This window comes from Scyliorhinus torazame, chromosome 9 (genome assembly GCF_047496885.1).
Source record: "Scyliorhinus torazame isolate Kashiwa2021f chromosome 9, sScyTor2.1, whole genome shotgun sequence".
Lineage (NCBI taxonomy): Eukaryota > Metazoa > Chordata > Chondrichthyes > Carcharhiniformes > Scyliorhinidae > Scyliorhinus > Scyliorhinus torazame.
The window spans coordinates 103,553,858-103,573,788 of record NC_092715.1 but is presented as its reverse complement, the minus strand read 5'-3'; positions in this window follow the sequence as shown (position 1 = coordinate 103,573,788).

Genomic DNA, 19,931 nt, shown 5'->3' with positions numbered 1-19,931 from the left:
TGGAGTACTTTCGACTGTACTGGGGGACGAGGCAGGCCTTATCCCCCTTGTTGTTTGCACTGGCAATTGAGCCATTGGCCATGGCACTGAGGGAGTCCAGGAAATGGAGGGGGCTGGTCCGGGGGAGAGGAACACCGGGTGCCGTTGTATGCCGACGACCTGTTGTTGTTTGTGGCGGATCCAGTTGAGGGGATGGCGGAGGTCATGCGGATCCTTCGGGAGTTTGGGGACTTTTCGGGGTATAAACTCAACGTAGGGAAGAGTGAGCTCTTTGTGGTGCATTCAGGGGACCAGGGAAGGGGGATAGACGAGCTACTGCTGAAGAGGGCGGAAAGGAGCTTTCGGTACCTAGGGATCCAAGTAGCTAGGAGTTGGGGGGCCCTGCACAAGCTCAATTTGACACGATTGGTGGAGCAGATGGAGGAGGATTTTAAAAGATGGAATATGCTGCCACTCTCACTAGCGGGTAGTGTGCAGTCGGTCAAAATGACGGTCCTCCCGAGGTTTCTCTTTGTGTTCCAGTGCCTTCCCATTATGATCCCCAAGGCCTTTTTCAAACGGGTAAGCAGGAGCATCATGGGATTTGTCTGGGCGAATAAGACCCCGAGGGTGAAGAGGGTGTTTCTGGAGCGTAGCAGGGACAGGGGGGGGGGGCTGGTGTTGCTGAATTTGTGTGGCTATTATTGGGCAGCCAATGTGGCGATGATCCGTAAGTGGGTAATATGGAGGGAGAGGGGGCGGCGTGGAAGAGGCTCGAGATGGCGTCCTGTGTGGGCACAAGCCTGAGGGCGCTGGTGACGGCACCGCTGCCGCTCTCGCCGACAAGGTACACCACGGGTCCGGTGGTGGCGGCGACGCTGAAGATCTGGGGGCAGTGGAGGCGACACAGGGGTGAGGTGGGAGCCTCAGTTTGGTCCCCGATTCGGGAGAATCATCGGTTCGTCCCGGGAAGGATGGATGGGGGGTTTCGGAGCTGGCATCGGGCAGGGATTAGAAGAATGGGGGACCTGTTCATCGATGGAACGTTTGCGAGCCTAGGGGCGCTGGAGGAGAAGTTTGGGCTACCCCTGGGAAATGCTTTCAGGCACATGCAAGTGAGGGCATTTGTGAGGCGGCAGGCGAGGGAATTCCCACTGCTTCCGGCACGTGGGATTCAGGACAGGGTGATTTCGGGTGTATGGGTTGGAGAAGGCAAGGTTTCAGTGATTTACCAGGAGCTGAAGGAAGAGGAGGAGGCCTTGGTGGAGGAGTTAAAGGGCAAGTGGGAGGAGGAGCTTGGGGAGGAGATAGATGAGGGTCTGTGGGCTGATGCCCTGAGTCGGGTTAATTCTTCCTCCTCTTGAGCCAGGCTCAGCGTAATACAGTTCAAAGTTACTCTTAGAGTACATATGACAGGGGCGAGGTTGAGTAGGTTCTTTGGGGTGGAGGACAGATGTGGGAGGTACTCGGGGAGCCCGGCAAATCACGTCCGTATGTTCTGGTCGTGCCCGGCGCTGGATGGGTTTTGGAGCGGTTTTGCGAGGACTATCTCCAAGGTGGTGAATGCCCGGGTCAAAGACACCCTGAAGGCTTACCTCAAGAAATGCAACATTGGTATCAATGCCTGGGAGACACTTTCTCAGAATAGACTTGCTTGGAGGAACCTCCTGAATGAAGGGGCGGCATGGCGACACAGTGGTTAGCACTGCTGTCTCACAGCCCCAGGGACCCAGGTTCAATTCCAGCCTTGGGTGACTGTGTGGAGTTTGCACATTCTCCCTTCGTCTGCATAGATTTCCTCCAGGTGCTCCGGTTTTCTCCCACAGTCGAAAGATGTGCAGATTAGGTGATTGGCCATGCTAAATTGCCCCTTAGTGACCAAAGATGTAAAGGTTAGATGGTGTTATGGGATTATAGGGAAAGGCAGGGGAGTGGGCCTAGGTTGGGTGCTCTTTCAGAGGGTTAGTGCAGACTCAATGGGTCGAATTGTCTCCTTCTGCACTGGAGGAATTCCATGTTTAGAGTCATAGATCTCTAGCTTTCAGAGCACTGTTCCATTCACCTGAGGAAGGAGCAGTGCTCCAAAAGCTAGTGATTTGAAACAAACCTGTTGGACTTTAACCTGGTGTTGTAAGACTTCTTACTAGAGTCATAAAGGATTACAGCATGGAAACAGGCCATTCAGCCCAACTTGTCCATGCCGCCCAGTTTGTACCGGTAAGCTAGTCCCAATAGCCTGCATTTGGCTCTATACCCAGCTTATCCTACTGTCTAAATGCTTTTTAAAAGACAAAATTATACCCGTCTCTAGTACTGCCTCTGGCAGCTCGTTGCAGACACTCACCACCCTCTGTGTGAAAAATTGCCCGTCTGGACACGTTTGTATCTCTCCCCTCTCACATTAAACCTATGTCCTCTGGCTTTAGACTCCGCTACCTTTGAGAGAATATGTTGACTATCTACCTTATCTATGCCCCTCGGCAGCATCCTAGTAAATCTTTTCTGCACTCTTTCTAGTTTAATAATATCCTTTCCATAATAGTGTGACCAGAAATGTACACAGTTTTCCAAGTGTGGTGTTACTAATGTCTTGTACAACTTCAGTAAGATGTCCCAACTCCTGTATTCAATGTTCTAACCAATGAAACCAAGCGTGCTGAATGCCTTCTTCACCACCCTGTCCATCTGTGCCTCCACTTTCAAGAAGCTATGAACCTGTACCCCTAGATCTCTTTGTTCTATAACTCTCCCCAACTCCCTACCATTAACTGAGTAGTTCCTGCCCAGATTCGATCTACCAAAATGCATCACCTCACATTTATCTAAATTAAACTCCATCTGCCATTCATTGGCCCACTGGCCCAATTGATCAAGATTCCATTGCAATCCTACATAGCCTTCTTCACTGTCCATTATGCCACCAATCTTGAGACAAAATTCTTTGAGGACACCTGATGGCAAGGGGAGGCATGGAAAAGGAGCCTGAGGAAGGAATACCAGCAACCTAGCGTTCAAGGACCCATCCCACCTCCCAAGTGTGTGGTTGCAGGTCCAGCTCTAGGATTAGGTTCAGCAGCCATGCAAGAACCCACAGATCACAGAACCATGAACAAGGAGCTCCTTAGGTGGATAATCATACTCTTTTGTGAGTAAACACCGAAGATGAAGAGTGCTTGGCTAAGTCATATTTAGAAATTACAGTGCATGCAAAGTTGACTGTTGCTCATTCTGGAAAAAGGGATGTTTGGGTTTTGAAACGCAATCACCACTACACTGTCCTACCAGCTTGCCATAGTCATGTGAACTCTGCCATGAGGGAATGCCTAGGAGCAGCCATGATTTATTTAGTCCAATAAGGACAGCACACAAGAAAGACTAATATTTGAGCTCCTAACAGTCTCAATCTTCAGGCAATTACAATCCATAAATTCTTTTTGTTGGAGGTGAGGGTGAACAAAACAGGGAGAGGGCTTTAAGAAGATGGCTTGCAATTGAAAACAAAGCAGGGAGTCATTTTTTCATTCCTGGATGATTTTGGAATTGTGAGAAGCTCCTATATATGTCACATTAGTGTAACAACATAACAGTGTAAGCTGCAGGAAAGCTCTAACCGTAGATATTTAGCATTTTAATACAATTATATAAATATGTAAATTTATAATCTTTTGTAACACAATGTTAGCTAATATACAGGAGTGTGGGACTGGATTCTCCGCCGGTGGGATGCTCCATTTTGCCGGCAGCTCGGGGGTTTCCCAACAGCGTGGGGCTGGCCCACAATGGGAAACCCCATTGACCAGCCGGCGTAACGGAGCATCCCGCCAGCGGGGTGAAACAGAAATGTGGAGCGGCGGGGCAGAGAATACAGCCCGTGGTGTTTGTGGTACAGAACTAGCAATGTAGAGGTCATGAGTTTCAATCCCATCAGAACAAGTCGTGAAATTGAAATCAATACTAAATGCACTACTTTGTGGATGGCATCAGGGGGAAAAATGATGGTGAGAGCCACAAGATTGTTAAAATGAAATGAAATGAAAATGAAAATCGCTTATTGTCACAAGTAGGCTTCAAATGAAGTTACTGTGAAAAGCCCCTAGTCGCCACATTCTGGCGCCTGTTCGGGGAGGCTGTTACGGGAATTGAACCGTGCTGCTGGCCTGCCTTGGTCTGCTTTCAAAGCCAGCGATTTAGCCCTGTGCTAAACCAGCCTAAAAACCCCAGTTGGTTATGAACATCTTTCAGGGGAGGAATCCTGTTAAACTACCTGTCTGGCTTTCACGTGCCTCTGATTTTGGAATTGTGAGAAGCTCCTATATATGTCGCATTAGTGTAACAACATAACAGTGTAAGCTGCGGAAACTCTCAAACCGTAGATATTTAACATTTTAATACAATTATATAAATATGTAAATTTATAATATTTTGTAACACAATGTTAGTTAATGTACAGAAGTGTGGGGCTGGATTCTCTGCTGGCGGGATATTTGGCTGTTAATACCCTCAGGGTAACCAGGGATGGACAATAAAACTGCATTGGACTCATTCCAGGACGGCATAGTAAGTAATGATGCATAGTTTGGATCTCTCATTTTCAGAGTTTGCATTGTCAATGGGAATCTTCCCAACATATTGTAAAATCATGGACATCCTGCCCACAATTTCCTGTTAATTAAAATGAATGGATGGAAAGATTATGGACAATGCACCTGTGATTTTGTGATTTTTGACACAGGTTTTCAGCAGATGTGGTTTCCCAAGGCAACTAATCTTGGAAAATTGCTTCCTGTACTCTTTAACAGAGATCTATCTAGTCTCTTGCTCTCCATTCACGATAACACCTCTGCAACTATTGATGTGCTCAAGCATTTCTCCACCTCTGCCTTTGATGCTTTTATCCCCAGAAAACAATCACTGTCAACCATTTCAGCCATTGCCCACTGTTACTAACTTACTTTTCCTTCCCTTTAAGTTCAAGGAACACTAATTAGACTGTATCTGATACACACCCTCCATCACCAGACCTGACTTGACTATTATCAAACTCTACCTAGTTTTACTCTCACCTACCAAAGTGGCTCCTCTTTGGGATCATCCGGCAAATCAAAGATGTCTTCTCTACAAACAACTGCCTCCATTAAGCTCTCCCTCATTTCTCCTCCACCACCACACCTAAAAACACAGAAACATAGAAAGTAGAAGCAGGAGGAAGCCATTCGGCCCTTTGAGCCTGCTCTGCCATTCATTATGATCATGGATGATCATCAAGTTCAATACCTTTCCCCCATATCCTTTGATCCTTTAGTCCCAAGAGCTTTATTTAAGTCTTTCTTGAAATTACACAACGTTTTGACCTCAGCCACTTTCTGTGGTAACAAATTTCACAGGTTCACCACTCTCTGGGTGAAGAAATTTCTCCTCACCTCAGTCCTAAAATATTTACCCCTTATCTTCAAACTATGACTCCTAGTTCTAAACTCCCCCAGCGTCAGGGACATTCTTTCTGAATCTATTCTGCCTAATCCTGTTAGAATATAATCCTAACCGATTTAGCCTCTCCTCATATGACAGTCCCGCTATCCCAGGAATCAGCCTGGTAAACCTTCACTACATTCCCTCCATAGCAAGAACATCCTTCCTCAGATAAGGACACCAAAACTGCACATAATACTCCAGGTGTGGCCTCACCAATGCCCTATACAATTACAGTAAAACATCTCTATTTCTCTACTCAAATCCTCTCGCTATGAAAGCCAACATATCATTTGCCTTCTATACTGCCTGCTGCACCTGCATGCTTACCTTCAGCGACTGATGCACGAGGACTCCAGGGACTCGCTGTGTATCCATCTATTTTTGCTACTGAAGCCAATAACCTCACATTTATCCACATTATACTGCATCTGCCATGCATATGCCCACTCACTCAGCCTGTCCAAATCCCACTGAAACATCTCTGCATCCCCCTCACAGTTCTCCCTCCCACCCCACATTTTATCATCTGCAAATTTGGAGAGAATACATTTAGTTCCCTCATCCAAATCATTAATATATCACGTGAACTGTTGGGGTCCCAGCACAGATCCCTGCGGTGCCCACTAGTCACTGCCTGCCAATCAGAAAAATACCAATTTATTCCAACCTTTTGCTTCCTGTCTGCTAACCTGCTTTCTATCCATCTCAAGACACTAGCCATAATCCCGTGCAATTTAACTTTACATATTAATCTGATATGTAAGAACTTGTTGAAAGCCTTCTGAAAATCTAAATAAACCACATCCATTGGTTCTCCCCGGTCAACTGTGTGGTGATAGGCCTGGAGATAATATTACATGTACTCAGCGACCTCCGACCAGCAGGTGGCATCAGACATCAGTCATGTGACATCTGGCTATCGGCAGAAGGTTGCAAGGCATACATCAGGACAGTCACACATAAGGCTAGTTCCAGGAGAGTCTAATGTAACTCTATGATAACTTGGTCTATATAGCATTCTGATTGTTATCTTAGCACATGTACATCAATAAAATATCATTCTCGTTAAGTCACCAGCAGTTCTGTAGAGTTATTGCAAGACAAGATCACAGAACACAACATTGTACCAGAGGTGCTGAAGATTTGAGGGTAATGTGACAAAAGGTGAAGTTAAATTGGCTGAAGACCAACCTGGTGAACTGCGACCATTGGCGACTCAACGCAACTGAACTTCCTTACCATTGATGTTAGGTTCACTGGTCTATAGTTCCCGATTTTCTCTCTATCTCCCTTTTTGAATAGAGGGGTTACATTCGCTACCTTCCAATCTGCAGGAACCATTCCAGAGTCCAAAACATTTTGGAAAATGATCACCAATGGATCGAGTATTTGTAGGGCCACTTCCCTATGTACTCTGGGATGCAGATTATCAGGCCTTGGAGATTTGTCCCTCTTCAATCCCATTAATTTCCTCAAAACCATTTATTTACTAATACTAATTTCCTTTAGCTCCTCACTAAAACTTGTGTTTCTCAGAACCTCTGATACACTGGTCATGTCTTCCTTTGTGAAGAGAGAACTAAAAGTATGAATTTAGTTTCTCAGCCATTTCTTTATTCCCTGTTATGAATTCCCCCGTTTCTGACTGTAAGGGGCCTACATTAGTTTTTATTAATCTTTTTCTCTTTATGTACCTATAGAAATTTTTACTGTCAGTTTTTATGTTCTCCGCTAGTTTACTTTCAAATGATACTTTCTCCTTCTTAATCAATCCCTTAGTCTGTCTTTGCTAAATTTTACACAGTTCCCAATGCTCAGGTCTATTGCTTTTTCTTGCTAATTTGTACAGTTCTTCTTTGAACTTAATGCTATCTCTAATTTCCCTTGTAAGCCATGGTTTGGCCATAGTTCTCTTTCTACTCTTGCGCCAAATAGGAATAAACAACTTTTAGAGTTCACCTATTCGTTCCTTGAATGTCTGCCATTGCATGTCCACTGTCTTTCCTTTCAGTAATGTTTCCCAGTCCATCATAGCCAGCTGGAGATCAGGAGACCAGGGGGCTGCAGGGCATGCTCAGGGGCAGGAGGCCACAACAGTCGAACAGGAGGCACAAAGGAACAGAAGGAGACTGAGGGCATACAGGACTTGGAGTGTCCTTCATGGAGCTGTTGGACAAATATGTACCGTAGGAGACTCCGCCTCATCAGGGAGACCGTGTGGTACCTGTGCCCATATTCTTTCCGACTTGGTGTCACGTGAAGGCAGAGGACACCCCCTCCCTGCGGCCATGAAGGTCATGGCAGCCTTCAACTTTTATGCAACAGTATTGTTGCAGGACTCAAAGTGTGACCTGTGGCATTTCATAGGCATCTGCCCATAAGTACATCCATAAGGCGCTCGAGCCTCAGACCTCATTCATTTCAACCTGGACCACATTGCCCCGGGGCATCAGGGAGTCCCTTTCATCAACAGACCCCTTCACAGCGATAACACAGTGATTAGCACTGTTGCTTCACAGCGCCAGGGCTCCAGGCTCGATTCCCAGCTTGGGTCACTGTCTGTACAGCGTCTGCATGTTCCCGCAGTGTCTGCGTGGGTTTCCTCTGGGTGCTCCGGTTTCCTCTCACAAAGTCCCGAAAGATGCGCTTGTTAGATGAATTGGACATTCTGAATTCTCCCTCAGTGTACCTGAACAGGCGCCGGAATGTGGCGACTAGGGGATTTTCACAGTAACTTCATTGCAGTGTTAATGTAAGCCTACTTGTGACACTAATAAAGATTATTATTAAATGTCCAGCTAATGTGTGATCACTGGAAGATGTTCATGCACGTGTGTACAGGGAGCTTGCATGACAACTACAACCTTGGGCAATCGCAAATCCCTGGAATTTTCAAGGGTCATTCCAGGCCTCCGAGATAGCTTGTAGGGGACAAGGGACATTCCCTGAAGTCTTGACTGATGCCAGTGCAGAGGCTTGAAACCAAAGTAGAGGCCCAATACCAGGAGGTTCACAGTACCACCCGGTCTGTGATAGACTGGTTTAACAGCCTCCTCAAGATGTGCTCCGCTGCCTTGAAAGGTTCGGTGGGGCCCTCAGTTCAGTACCCAGAGGGTCTCCCGCATCGTGGTAGTCTACTGTGGCTACTGTGCTGGTTTAGCAGCGGGATGATGACCTTACTGATGAAGACATGGAGGAGCGTCAGATGAGGAGGGAGTTCTGAAGGGAGTAGAGAAAGAGGCTAGTGAGGAGCTGGAGGATAGGTGGGGGCGAGGGTTTGCATAGGCTGGAGGGCTAGGGGCACCCTCATTGCTTCCCGCTTCATACAGTATGTGGTGGTATGTATTAGGGGTAATACGGTACACCAGGAATGCCGAGCAGCTATTGGAGGACAGATGCTGGATCCCGATTGGATCCTCCACCTACTGGGCTCCACCCAGATAGGAGGGATATAAGAACCTGGGTAATCCCCGCAGCTGCATTCTGTGAGTGAGCTGCTGGGGAACGTGTCTGAACAAGTCTGCTCAATAAAGCCTTGATTGAAGTTCTTTACGTCTCGCCTCGTGTGTGATCGATGGTGCTACAATTTATTGAGCAGACGTAAAAAGGAATATGGAGCTCCGGATCACCCCGGAGTGCCTGCGAATCAGCCCCCACGCAGCAAACGCAACATCCGCGTTTAAAAACTGGCTGGTGTGTTTTGAGGGATACCTCCGAACTGCCCCCGGCAGACCAACAGAAGACCAGAAGATGCAGGTCCTGCATTCCAGGGTGAGTCCCGAAATCTACTCACTCATCGAGGGCGCGGAAGAATTCCCAGAGGCGATCAACTTGCTGAAGGAGATCTACATTAAGCCCGTCAACCAGGTCTACGCACGCTACCAGCTCGCGACGAGACGACAAATCCCCGGGGAATCGCTAGACGATTTCTTCAACGCTCTAACGATCCTGGGACGAAACTGCAACTGCCCAGCGGTTACTGCGAACGATCATACAGACCTCCTGATCAGAGACGCTTACGTAGCAGGTTTGGCATCGTCGCAAATTCGCCAGAGACTTTTAGAGAAAGACTCTCTTGGACTCACAGAGGTACGGGCCCTCGCAGCCTCCCTCGACGTGGCCTCCCAAAACGCCCGTGCCTATGCCCCCGACCGCGCTGCAGCCCCTTGGGCTCCGTGGACCCCCGCCGCGACCGACCCCCCGGCAACCCCAACCCCTCCGCACGCCCGCGCCTATGCCCCCGACCGCGCTGCAGCCCCTTGGGCTCCGTGGACCCCCGCCGCGACTGACCCCCCCGGCAACCCCAACCCCTCCGCAAGCGTGCGCAGCCAGAATCCCAGACCACCCGGGGGGCCCCCGCTGCGACTTTTGCGGGCAGTCAAAACACCCCCGCCAGTGCTGCCCAGCCCGCTCGGCCACCTGCAAAAGCTGCGGTAAAAAGGGGCACTACGCAGCGGTGTGCCAGTCCCGTGGGGTCGCCGCTATCTCCGGGGAACAAATGGGACCACAGGCTCAACCCCCCCAGCTACCCACGGGCGGCCAACGGGCGCCACCATTTTGGACCCCGGACACCACAAGGGGGGGACGGGCGCCGCCATCTTCCTACCCACAGGCCCCGTGTGATCCATGGGAGCGGCCATTTTGTCCACCCCCGGCCGCGTGCGACTCATGGGAGCGGCCATTTTGTCCACCCCCAACCGCGTGCGATCCATGGACGCCGCCATCTTGGCTGACAGGCAAGGACCCCGGTGTGGCCGGCTCCACACTGCCTGAAGACAACGGTCTGATACACCAACCACGTTTGGCATCGGTGACCCTCGACCAGTCACGGCCCCGGACGCTCCAGACGACAACGACAAAGGTGCTGGTGAACGGCCACGAAACGCCATGTTTGATCGACTCGGGGAGCACGGAGAGTTTTATTCACCCGGACACGGTAAGACGCTGTTCCCTTGTAATTCGGCTAAGCACCCAAAAAATCTTCCTGGCGGCGGGGTCCCACTCCGTTGAAATCAAAGGGTTCTGCATCGCAAACCTAACGGTGCAGGGGAGAGAGTTCAAAAATTACCGGCTGTACGTCCTTCCCCACCTCTGCGCTCCCACCCTCCTGGGGTTGGACTTCCAATGCAACCTCCAGAGCTTAACATTTAAATTTGGCGGCCCTATACCCCCACTGACTATCTGCGGCCTCGCGACACTCAAGGTCGAACCGCCCTCCCTGTTTGCGAACCTCACCCCGGATTGCAAACCCGTCGCCACTAGGAGCAGACGGTACAGCACCCAGGACCGGACGTTTATCAGGTCCGAAGTCCAGCGGCTGCTGAAGGAAGGCATAATCCAGGCCAGCAATAGTCCCTGGAGAGCCCAGGTGGTAGTAGTGAAGACAGGGGAGAAGCAAAGGATGGTCGTAGACTACAGTCAGACCATCAACAGGTACACGCAGCTAGATGCGTACCCTCTTCCCCGCATATCCGACATGGTCAATCGGATTGCACAGTACAAGGTCTTCTCCACCGTGGACCTTAAGTCCGCCTACCACCAGCTCCCCATTCGCCCGGGTGACCGCAAGTACACTGCCTTTGAAGCAGACGGGCAGCTATACCACTTCTTAAGGGTTCCATTCGGCGTCACGAATGGAGTCTCGGTCTTCCAACGAGAGATGGACCGAATGGTCGACCAGCACGGTTTACGGGCCACGTTCCCGTACCTCGACAACGTCACCATCTGCGGCCACGACCAGCAGGACCACGACGCCAACCTCCGCAAATTCTTCCAGACCGCTAACGCCCTCAACCTCACCTACAACGAGGAAAAATGCGTGTTTAGCACCGACCGTCTAGCCATCCTGGGCTACGTAGTGCGTAATGGAGTGATAGGCCCCGACCCCGAACTCATGGAGTTCCCTCTCCCCCACTGTACCAAAGCCCTGAAACGCTGCCTGGGCTTCTTTTCTTATTACGCCCAGTGGGTCCCCCGGTACGCAGACAAGGCCCGTGCACTAATCCAGTCCACTACTTTTCCCCTGTCGTCAGAGGCCCGCCAGGCCTTCAGCCGCATCAAAACGGATATCGCAAAGGCCACGATGCGCGCCATCGACGAGTCCCTCCCCTTCCAAGTCGAGAGCGACGCGTCCGACGTCGCTCTGGCGGCCACGCTCAACCAAGCAGGCCGACCTGTGGCCTTTTTCTCCCGGACCCTGCATGCTTCAGAAATTCGCCACTCCTCAGTAGAAAAGGAGGCCCAAGCCATAGTGCAAGCTGTGCGACATTGGAGGCATTACCTGGCCGGCAGGAGATTCACTCTCCTCACTGACCAACGGTCGGTAGCCTTCAGGTTCGATAATGCGCAGCGGGGCAAGATAAAGAACGACAAGACCTTGCGGTGGAGGATCGAACTCTCCACCTACAACTACGAGATCTTGTACCGTCCTGGAAAGCTGAACGAGCCGTCCGATGCCCTATCTCGCGGCACTTGTGCCAACGCACAAGTGGACTGTCTCCAAGCCCTCCACGAGGACCTCTGCCACCCAGGGGTCACTCGTTTCTACCACTTCATAAAGGCTCGCAATCTCCCGTACTCCGTCGAGGACGTCCGAACAGTCACCAGGAACTGCCAAATCTGCGCAGAATGCAAACCGCATTTTTTCAGGCCAGATAGAGCGCACCTGATAAAGGCTACCCGTCCCTTTGAACGCCTCAGTTTGGATTTCAAAGGCCCCCTCCCCTCCACCGATCGCAACACGTACTTTCTTAACGTCGTTGACGAATACTCCCGCTTCCCCTTCGCCATCCCCTGCCCCGACATGACCGCGGCCACGATCATTAAAGCCCTCGGCACCATCTTTACCCTGTTCGGTTTCCCCGCCTACATCCATAGCGACAGGGGGTCCTCCTTCATGAGTGACGAGCTGCGTCAATTCCTGCTCAGCAAGGGCATAGCCTCGAGCAGGACGACCAGCTACAACCCCCGGGGGAATGGACAGGTAGAGAGGGAGAACGGAACGGTCTGGAAGACCGTCCTACTGGCCCTACGGTCTAGGAGTCTCCCAACTTCCCGCTGGCAGGAAGTCCTCCCGGATGCACTTCATTCTATCCGGTCCCTGCTGTGTACCACCACTAACCAAACGCCTCACGAGCGCCTCCTTGTCTTCCCCAGGAAGTCCTCCTCCGGAACGTCGCTGCCGACCTGGCTGGCGGCCCCGGGACCCATCCTGCTCCGGAAACATGTGCGGGTGCACAAATCAGACCCGCTGGTGGAAAAGGTACATCTACTCCACGCAAACCCGCAGTACGCCTACGTGGCGTACCCAGACGGTCGACAGGACACGGTCTCTCTGCGGGACCTGGCGCCCGCCGGAGCTCCCCCCCCCCCCCAACACAAATCACCTCCCCCTCACTCCCGCCGGTGCACCCCACAGCCACCCCCTCCCCGGGGGGATCGGTCCTCCTCCCAAGCCCGTCCAGGAGTAAGGAAACAGTAGGGGACATGCTCCCAGAGTCGAACGGACCCGAGCCAGCACCACCACCACCACCCGGGCTGAGACGATCGGAAAGGGCGACCAGAGCACCATCTCGACTCATCGAATCGACTTAAGATGTATATAATTCAGTGGCCCAGCAAAGCGGCATTGTTGTAAATAGTTAACGCTGCAAATCGGGTAAAATGTGAATAATTCGGTGGCCCAGTAAAAGCGGCATGATTGTATATAGTTCAATGGTTAAGGTACCGACCCTGTAAACCCCTACCACCATACCACCCACCACCCAGCAGGGTTCTTTTTTAACAAGGGGAGAATGTGGTGGTATGTATTAGGGGTAATACGGTACACCAGGAATGCCGAGCAGCTATTGGAAGACAGATGCTGGATCCCGATTGGATCCTCCACCTACTGGGCTCCACCCAGATAGGAGGGATATAAGAACCTGGGTAATCCCCGCAGCTGCATTCTGTGAGTGAGCTGCTGGGGAACGTGTCTGAACAAGTCTGCTCAATAAAGCCTCGATTGAAGTTCTTTACGTCTCGCCTCGTGTGTGATCGATGGTGCTACACAGTAGGACTAGCATGTTGCCCGACAACTCGACAACCACCCTCCCCCGGCCCACCCCATTTGTTGTGACCCCTCAGCAACCATGAGATGAAGGTTGTAGAAAGGTTAGTCATCAGACTGCTGGGGTTGGGGCATCCTCGAGTGCCTTGCAACAAAAAACAACTCAGACCTGACCCTTGAGGCGAAGGCCACTCCATCATCCCTAAATGTGTGGTAGAACTGGCCATTGGGGGTGGGGTTTCTAGTCTTGCTAAGAATGCATGTTAATTTTAGAAGTAATATGAAGCACCCAGGGCAATTGTTTAAAAAATATTCTATACACTGCGCCCTGGGAGTGTTCTGAGAGTCAGAGGCAGGAAAAGATCATTCCTTTTTCAGCCAGACCATCGGCTGTTGTGTTGGTCGATTTGCATAATCAGCGAGCTTAAGAAATAAAAACTTCCTGGAAAACAAGCAGTACTCTGGATTGGCCCTTGAGGACACGCTGTGAGATAGATTTGTGCACGGACAGAGAAATCAGACAATCCAGAGATGATTGTTGACAGAAAACTCTCTAACACTCAACTTTCATTTGAAATAGCAGTGTCTATGGAATTGGCAGAAAAAGAAGCTTCCCAAATTGTAGCTGGCACCAAAATAACCAAGACGACTACCGAGGAAAGAAGATCTCCCAACATGCAAGTATGCCATAGGTGTGCCCAGGTGGTACATTTTTGACAGGAGTATTCGAGAAAACAAATGTGATAATTGTGACAAGAAAGGTCACATAACAAAGTCATGCTGTGCCAGACGAAATCCTCAAACCTCGAAGATGGGTAAAAACAAGAACGTACCCAAGGTTCAACAGTATCACCAAAGACACAATAGTCTCTGGAGATCAAAGAACTAAAACTCTGTAATATCATTGCAAGGCAACAAACAGAGATTTAGGGCCTACCCGAAACTAAATGGGAACAAAATTAAAATGGAAGTAGATACGGGAGCCGCTGCATCTCTTATCTCTGACAAATTATATCAACAAAAGTTCAGAATGTACCATTAATTAATAATTAATGATATAATTCTTGAGAATTTATATGGAAGTTGAATTGAGTGGTCAATCTGAAAAAATGCCATTACATGTGGTAAAAAGAAATTTGCCTGCACTTTTTGCAAGAGCATGGTTGAACAAAATGAAAGTAAATTGGCAAGCTGTGAACTAATTTGTTGATGGAAAGAACACATTGCACAAACTCTTAGAAAAGTGCAAGAAGATATTTTAAAACACTTTAAGGGAAATGACCAGAGTTGAGGCACGACTTGGATAAAACCTGATAGCATCCCTGAATGCTTAAAGGCAAGAACTGTGCACATGCTACAAAATGAAAAGTTGAAGTGGAATTTGACAAATTGATCAAAGGTGGAATGATCGAGAGTATCCTGATGAACGATTAGGCAACCCCAATTGTCCTCGTTATTAAGCCAGGTGGCTCAGTAAGAATCTGTGATAATTTCAAAATGACAATTAACCCAGTGTTGTGTGCCAACCAGTATGCCTTACCATTAATAGAGGACCTATTTGCTGGATTGTCGGTGGACACCAGTTCAATAAGATAGATATATTCAAACATACCTCCAGATGAAGATAGCAGTTGAGTTGCAATCTCTTCTAACAATTGTACTACACAAAGGACTGTTCAGGTCTAGCCTAGCATTCGGAATAATGTCAGCACCGATTCTATTCCAAACGTCCATGGACTAAATCCTTAGTGGCCTCAACGATGCTCAATGTTATTTGGATGACATTTTAATTACCAGCAGGACTGAACAGTAGCACCTAAAGAATTCAGAAGACACATTGTATTGTCTTAAAAGACACACTCTTTACGTCAAGAGAGAGAAATGCAAATTTTTCAACTATCAATAAGCTATCTAGGCCATGTAATTGATAAGGATGACGAATGTGATATAAAATAGTTACTTTAGAGATACTAGTTAATGTAATGTAGAAATAAGCCACTTTGATTCTGGCAGTTAGGGACAAAGGGGTTTGAGACCGCATGGAAAAAGCAGGAAGAGGTGTGTCTATGAGAGTGATGCTGCATTGATAGGGGCCAGAGAAAGGGATAATTAGTGAGCCAATCAGAATAGATCGAACAGGTCAGGAGGGACATAGGCTGACCTATGTCCGTCGAGTATGTGAAACTTGATACCATTTGAATTGATTTTGCAGAGATCCCTTTGTCTTTTAGTTCAGTCGTTTTCTGGGGTGTAAGAGGCTGGATGTCTCTTACGTTTCTGTAAGATGATTTAAGCTTGCAAGCTAAATAAATAACTTCTTTTTACGTGCAAATCCATCTCAACTTTTATTGAGGCCAGACTGACAGAGAAAGAAATTTGGGGATCAACATTTGGTGCCGAAAACCGGGATTTCTCAGGGCGATCCTGATCCAACTGCGAAATCAGAATTAGACTGATTATGAACAGGAGGATGGAGAACAAAGGGCCCTCAATGTAGAACTGGAAAACAACCGCGCATTGATTGTTCCCCTCTTCTTATCGTCTGATTAGTCTGGTCACTCGCGGTTGGCACAGAAAGACCGCCTCGACGAAATCACAGGTCAGTCTGGGGATTAGCACTTTAATTGATGGGATTTCATATTGTTGTTTCGGCTTGGGTTAGGATTTTGGGTTGATGGGACATCTAAAATGATGATTCAATTCCAAGTATAAGGGTTCAGAGGCTGATGTGACTTCATTAATGAAGGTTCAGTCTATTATATGGGTTCAGAGGCTGATGTGACTTCATTAATGAAGGTTCAGTCTATTATATGGGTTCAGGGGCTGATGGGACTTCAATAGATGAAGGTTCAGTCCAGTATAACTGTTTTTAAATCTGAAGATGGTTCAACTCTATGTGTGAGTGTTTTAAATATATAGTCGATTAAGCTAAAATTGTCTCCTTGGACTGTAAAGTTCCGAGGTCTAGTTGAGATTGTGAGGAATGCTGCATATTGGTTGAAGCAGAAGTCTCTCAAAGGGTTAACAGCAGCAGGCAGAGTTGAAAACAGACAGTGCTTCTCACTCAGGCTTTGAGATAACAGCAGCAGCCGTAGTGTAATCGGATACCTTTCCTTTGAGTCAGTGAACACCAGCAAAGTTACGTTTTGAATTAATTAAAGGAAACCAGTGGGTTTCTCCACCTCTTTGATAAAAGTTATTATTTTCGAAAGCAATTGATTGAAATTGCCAGAATCTTAAGTTTTACTTACTTGAAATAAGGTTTATCTCATTTTATCTGGAGATTAATAGAAACTTAAAGAAGATCATGGACACCATTTTAAAAAGTGTCAATCTGGAGATGATAGTAGATTTTGCTAATACTTATGTGTATGTAAAAGAAAAAAAAACTTGTTAAAAGAAAAATTGTTAAGATAAAGAAATAATTAAGTTGTAAATGTTATACAAGTTTGTGTTAAGCAAATTGTAAATTTAGTTCTGAGTTGAGATCAGAGCTAAGCTTGCAAGTTGCAGTAATTCAATTTGAATTTTCAAACATTTTTAAGTTTAAAAAAAAAAGAGAGCAAATAGAGAAAAGAAGGACACAGATCTTGAATGCATTGAATAGCACATTTCAAAGGCCCATAGATCTTTCTGTTATCTTAGACCTAAAACCTAGGAAGATTGAAGAGCCAGAGGAATTTCTGGAGCGTTTTAATGAAATCTACCGGGGGCAGTCAGGCGATTTGCTGTATCAAAATGGTCAGAATTCCCCTCAATACTGTGCTATGTTAATGCATTGCCTACCACCTTCTGTGGTTACTGCTGTGAAATGTAATAACATGAATTGGACAGAGAACGACCCTTCCCAGATGGCAAGGGCAGTCAGATTTTACTGGAAGGAGGGTGTAGGCCAAGAAGGAGGCTCAGTTACAAAGGTTAAGACTGAGTATGTAATGAAAAAGGATGATCTGCGACCCCAACAAGCGGCAGAAATGGTAGTTTACCAGCAGGAGCTCCAATATAGTGACTTTGGGTGGGTGGATCAGCGAAGAGGAGGATGAGACAACAGTGCTATATTTCTATCACCCCCCAGTGGTGGACGTTAGACGTTGAACAGTCACTGCATCACGTTACCCTGGCCTATGACAGAACTGGACGAAACAGGGAGTTGGAGGACAAATACCGGCCATTACTTGAGACCGAATGGCCAGTCAAGGTTACAGCCACAGTCACGGGAAAAGAAGGTACAGCCGATTTTGTTACAATATCACCACATTTATGGCCACAGTCAGCTTCAGTAAGTCCTCATATTACACGTCAGGTCCACGACCAGTACCATGCCAGGGATATGGGGCGAATGGTCAGCATCTTACCGCAGCTCGTCAGAATAGGTATGAGATATACCTTTTGAACAATCCACGTCTGACATTTAAATACTGTACCACTATCAATCCAGCCTGTTTTCTTAGTGGTCCCCCTATCCATGAAGACGCACCTGGCCACGACTGTTTAGCCTTGATTCAGGAAACTACCACAATAAGGGGCGATTTGAGTGACATTTCGTCAGAACAACCTGACATGATTATGTGTGGTCAAATATCCCACCGGGGTTTAGTTAATGACCTACTGCAGGCCCTCCTTATGCCCGCGCAGATTTCCGTTATTAAATGCGCTGCCCACACGAATGGTACAACCCCAGTTGACGTTTGTAATGAACGAGCAGATCGTGCAGCGCGCACAGCCGCACAAATTCAGCAAGTGATGGTGCCTAAAATGTTAAGTCAGACTAAACGATCTACTATGAATATGTCTGCTTCTGACAAGCCAATGCCAACCATCCAAGACGTCATAAGGTTACAGGAGGACGCTCCTGAGAGTGATAAACAAATGTGGAAACGGTTAGGTTGTACATATGATTCTGTTTCCTCTTTATGGACCACGCCTGCACATCAGACTTGTATGTCTGATGTGCTGGCTTTATGGGTCATTGAATGTGTACACTTTGCAACTCATTGTGGGGCTCGAGGGACTAGTGATTTGTTGCTGGACACTTGGTGGCACCCTAAAATGCAGGGGTTGGCCCAAAGTATCAGTAATCGGTGTTTGATTTGTCAGCAATATAACACCGGAAAAGGTATCCCTTGTGGGAAGGGGCAATCCCCGTTGCCCAGTGGTCCCTTTGAGACGCTCCAAATGGATTACATTGAGTTGGAAAGGTGTCAATGTTACAAATATGTTTTGGTCATTGTGGATGTGTTCAGCAGATGGGTCGAGGCGTATCCGACTATCTATAGTAAAGCTGCTACTGTGGTTAAAGTCTTGATGAGGGAAATCATTCCCCGGTACGGTATACCAGCTCAGTTAAGTTCTGATAATGGGCCTCATTTTATTGGACAAATTAACAAGGAGTTTTGCTCCCAGTTGGGCATACGCCAGCAGTTACACTGTGCTTACAGACCGCAGGCGGCCGGGTTGGTTGAGAGACACAATCAGACCCTCAAAACTAAATTGGCTAAATTAAGAGCAGACACGGGACTGACATGGCTTAAGTTGCTCCCCGTTGCCCTCTTCCAGCTGCGGGTTACACCTGCGGGACCAGCCCGGCTCTCTCCCGCCGAGATTCTTTATGGCAGGCCTCTTAGAACTCCTTGGAGCCTGCAGGTTCCCAGACGGGTTCAGTTTCATCAGATGACTGAAGAAATGACCACCTATGTTCTAGCCCTTACGCAAGTGCTCAAGGAACTCCATGGCCAAGTCCGCGCGGCTCACGAGCCATTGCCCCCAGTACCTAGCTCACTTTCAGTCCAGCCCGGTAGTTATGTCATGGTCAAAAATTGGACTAGGAAGGGGTCGGAGCCGCGATGGGACGGGCCCTTCCAAGTTCTCCTTACCACCCCCACAGCAGTTAAAGTGGAGGGGCGAAGTGCTTGGGTCCACCTACATCACTGTAAATTGAGTCCATCTCCACTACTGTAAAAGGTCGGATACTAACCTGCCTCCCTTCTCCAGTGCTATTTTACAGGTGTGGAGCATGATGGAGTGGCTATGCATCGTCTGTCTGATATTTGGCCTCACTTCGCTTGGCGTGTTATTGGCGATGGACATGGAAAAGGGGAATATTATGTATCTGTGTAGCCCCAACCAATCTACAAGGATACATCACCTATGCAAAGGTGATGTTCTTCGCTGCCCCCATATACGAGGACATGGTATCGACTCATGGAAGGTCATCAAAGTTAAGGAGAATGCAGGAGTCATGAAGCAGCTGCACCGGTCCCGGCGATGGGAAGAGAACATTATATGGACATTGCCTTGTTTTTGGAATACATGTAAATTTGATTTTGGATGTGTTAAAAGTGGTACAATAAAGGTAACATCAGGCTGTCAGAAGAGTGTAGGAAGAGACCATGAGAAAGAGAAAGGGACTAGAGAGAGGATGGGGCGTGTGAGA